This window comes from Odontesthes bonariensis, chromosome 3 (assembly GCF_027942865.1).
Source record: "Odontesthes bonariensis isolate fOdoBon6 chromosome 3, fOdoBon6.hap1, whole genome shotgun sequence".
In the NCBI taxonomy this organism is placed as follows: Eukaryota; Metazoa; Chordata; class Actinopteri; order Atheriniformes; family Atherinopsidae; genus Odontesthes; species Odontesthes bonariensis.
Genome location: NC_134508.1, coordinates 15,885,340 through 15,889,513, shown reverse-complemented (window position 1 = coordinate 15,889,513; position 4,174 = coordinate 15,885,340). Strand labels below are relative to the sequence as shown.

Below are 4,174 nucleotides of genomic sequence, written 5' to 3'. Positions count from 1 at the left end.
ATGCACCATCATACAAAGCAGAACCGAGGACTAAACTTGCCAAACTTTCCCACGGGAAGCTCTTTGTCGACAAGCAAAGACATCATCCCATACATAGCTTTGAAAATCTGATCTTCTCTTCTCATGTTCTCCGTTTGGCATTTAGTGGCATGTTGCTGACTATTCTCTGTGGTGTTTGTCTCTCTCTCCATGTATCAAATTTCTCAGTGTGCCACATTTCTAGCAGCTGGACCTAATAAATCTTGGGAAAACCCAGAAAGCTCAAGGTAGCCTAAATAATTGATCAGATTGAGAATGGAGCCTGGCAGCCAGCTTGGCTAAACTACAAGGAAATCACAATAAGATAGAGAACACTGCATGTTCATGTCTGTTTGTGTTCTTGAGAGACAGCGAAGGCATGAATTTGTTTGTTCTTATCGAGGCTTTGCCACAAAATTCATGAAAGAGGTAAACTTTTGCAATACCAGTTTTAAAGCAACCTGTACGCAAAAAAATACAGTCAAAGTAAAAAAAATGAGATTATCCCACTTTTTGCTTTTTGGCCCTTTGACAACAGACACAGACATGCTTACACACAAGATTTGTATGTACAGTGATCTTTATGAAAAACGAGTGAAAGCAGTCCCTGAGCGGAGCTTCGAGGTGTCAGTGTATTAGTCCGTGAGACCTGCAGAACACAGACTGTCTCGTGTTTTAAAAGCTCCATGTGACATTTTGTCTATAAAGAAAAGAGTTAGAGTGTGCTTTAAATGGAATATACATCACATATATCAAGAACTTGTTAAGAGAATGTACATACAAGTCCCAGGGCTAAAGTGTTATGTTACTCCAAGTCCATTTAGCTGAAAATACATTGTTGCACACGGAACACTGTAATTGTCCACTGGGCTTTGGAGACCCCAGTCTGTTGAGTCTATGGGTGGAAGCCTACCCAGATAACTCACATTAACTGTCCACAACTGACCATTTAACCAGGGGAGTGAGTGCACTGTCTTGGAGAGTGGTGTGTACAGATGACAAATCAATAAATTGGATGATAATATATGAAGGGGAGGAGACGTGTGCAGAATGACGTTCCATTAGAGGGCCATCAGCAGGGTCTTTCCCAGGGAGGAGAAATTGGGAAGCATTCATCAAGTTCTTTAGATGGATTGGTGCTCCATATATAGCCCCTCTGACAAAACTAATGCTTGTCTCTTGTTCCTGAACCTGCTTGGATGTTTTTTCATAGTGTAATTGGTATTTGACAAAGTTAATTTGAACTTATGTGGTATTAAATCACAAGTGGACTGTTCTTTTAAAATGTCGTGAAATATAAAAGTACTTGGATGTGTACTCACACTTAACATACTTAATTTAAAAATTCAGCACAGGTGCTGGAGGAAGAAAATTCTTGATTTGCATCTCTTGGGAATTTAGCAAAACACAAACTACTCTGTTTCTGCTCTCACATACTTAGGCACCAAAACTGTCAGTTTGCGCAACAAAATTGGTTCGCTTCAGGCACCAAAACTACTTGGGTAATGTTAAAGGGTATGAATGGCATTACAGTGTGAAGCCAAGGTACCGTGACAAAATGGCAGTATACTGCATGAAAAGAGGGATTTGTGGATGTATGTGGCCCCTTACATGTCCGCATACGTTGAGCCCCTGCATTTGCGGTGGTAAAAGTGAAAACTTGGCCCAAATTGTCGCAAATTGACCTGGCAACTGCTCCCCCATGCCCCCCTCCCCTCCCCTACTTAGGAGAGCCTTTAATATGTAAATGCCAGTGATCAGGTCAGGAGCTGCCACAGTCATTTTCAAGTGGGGTGGGGTGAGGTGAGGTGGGGGGTGGGCAGGCCTGTTTCTACACGTTCACTATCACCTCCAACTCCAGCCAAGTTTGTTGCTGTGTTGTCTTGAAAAAGAAGAGGTGCACGCTGTCTGCTGGTGACAGGTGATGCATATTTGGTTTTTTTTCTCCCAAACACCTCTTTTGTAACTGCTTTTTGTGGGCAAAATTCAAGGATTCAAGGATTCAAAGGTTTATTGTCATGTGTGCAGTTAGAAACGTGTTTCCCTGAACAATGAAATTATTTTCTTTGTTGCCCGCACTTTATAATAATAAAGATAAGATAAAGATAAAATAAGCATGCAACAGCAATATTCTAAAAGGTTTCTTAAATAAAATAGAAATAAAAATATAGAAATCTGGCCTGTATACATAATGTGCAGTAGTGCGCTCAGTGTTTTATTGTGTATGGCTTAATTCGGTGTCACAATGGTCACAATATCGCCGAGGTCTTTTCTTTGTCCTTGCAGAGTCCATTTTTGTGTCAAAACAGTGCAAATTGCCAGCTGTGGTCAGATAACATTAAATAGCAAAAGGACGGGAGGTTGTCTCGCGAGTATTCCGTGTAATGACGTATACGCATATGATTGGTGGAGCTTAACGGCTCGCATAAGCTCTCGTTCAATCACGTATGAGAAACATTGTGTCGTGCAGTGTAAACAAAAAGTTTAAGGAGCAGATCTGGCGGCAGAAAGGCAGACAGGAAGGCAGACAGAAAGGCAGACAGAAAGGCAGACAGAAAGGCAGACAGAAAGGCAGACAGAAAGGCAGACAGAAAGGCAGACAGAAAGGCAGACAGAAAGGCAGACAGAGTCCCGTGCTGTGAAAACTGACCTGGTTTGCGGAATACAATGGCTGGAAGACGACTTGCTTTCAACTCACCAGCAACTCTCTGCGGGTCTACAGGTTTGTCTGTTTTTTTCTACTTGCACATGACCATTTGATTGTTTAATTTTAGTCTTGTTGACACTGTACAGCACTTGGGACAGTTCTCGCTGATTTTAAATGTGCTGTATATTAAACTTACTTACTCACTTGCTTACAGGCAGATAAAATGAAAGTCCTGTTGAATGCTATGACCGGAATGTCTCGTATGGTGGCCAGCACTGTGGATACGGTCGTGGAGAGGGTTCTGGAGGGAATCGACCAGAGATTCGCTAGGTTGGAGGTAAGATGGCCGTCGAGAACGGACTGGAGTTACATTCCAGAGAAGTTGAAGAGCGCAAGAGAAGGCGGATACAGAATCCGAAAATCGCGGTAAGAGTAGGTTATTGACTGTGGCTTTAGGCTAAACTCAACTTAATTGTGTCCATCACGTGAAAACCAGTGTGAGTTGCTTTATTTAAAAAAATGAATTTCGTGTTTTCAATTTATAGGAAGCAGTTCGCCGCCTGCATAACTCACCGTGGCATTATAATCCAGGTCAAGGGTAAGAATAAGTGAATGTTCTCCCAATATCTAGTTGAGTTGGACCCGATGTTACGTTACGTCAATGCAGTTTTTTTTTTTTATTAACCATAGGCCTATTGTTTTTACAGGCTACTGTCACCTCACAATATGGATGTAACGAGTCGCTTGAAGGAGGCGGTGGCAAACAGTCCGAACTTCAGAGAGGCAGACGGGGACACTATCGAGGGTGAGCGGCGCTGACTTTTACCACGGCTGGCACTGACACTTTTAAGCACTGGTCATTTTATTCATTCCTCTTGTTTGTTTTTTTTAGCTGCGTGACGGACCTGTGTGCTGTGCTACAGGCGCGTTTTGAAGCCAACCCGAAATACTCAGTCTCACCACAGAAGAGTGAAAGAGAGTAAGAACATATACGCTGTCAATATGACTTTTGTTACTTTATAGACAAGTTGTCAATATGCTGTGCATGGATAGACTATGTTTTGATTATTTATTGGTAACAGCTCCCAGAAGCCAGCTTCTGATCCAGGATGAGGACGTCTGACAACTCCCGCAGACCCTGCAGGGACCGGAGTAATGCGAAGAATGCGGATTCCAAACGGCGGCGTTTAGGCTTATTGTGTATATTGTAGGCTACAGCAGTGTGTGTATATAGTTTTCAATTCTTTATTATCAACATGGTTCTTATTACAATGTAAGCTATGTACATTGTGTGGTGTGGCAATAAAAGCGCTTTAAAAAAAAAAAAGTTTCCTTTTTCATTCTCAATAGATTCACGTCATTCATGCCTGCATTAGCCTAGTCATAGTGCAGCTTATAAGAATGACGTGAATATATGAAGTACACGAACATCCCAGGAATATTAGTAATCATAATCACAATTATTAATCATAATTGCTGAGTGATATGCCCATATAAAGTATGTATATA

General features: G+C 41.7%; 1 long non-coding RNA gene across 1 annotated transcript; it reads left to right on the top strand.

Moving 5' to 3' along the window:
- Positions 1–2,819: 2,819 nt before the first annotated feature.
- LOC142377738 (uncharacterized) lies at positions 2,820–3,463 on the top strand. Its single transcript, XR_012769543.1, has 3 exons — positions 2,820–3,091; positions 3,211–3,263; positions 3,373–3,463. It is a non-coding gene; the product is annotated as an uncharacterized LOC142377738 (long non-coding RNA).
- The last annotated feature ends 711 nt before the right edge of the window (positions 3,464–4,174 follow it).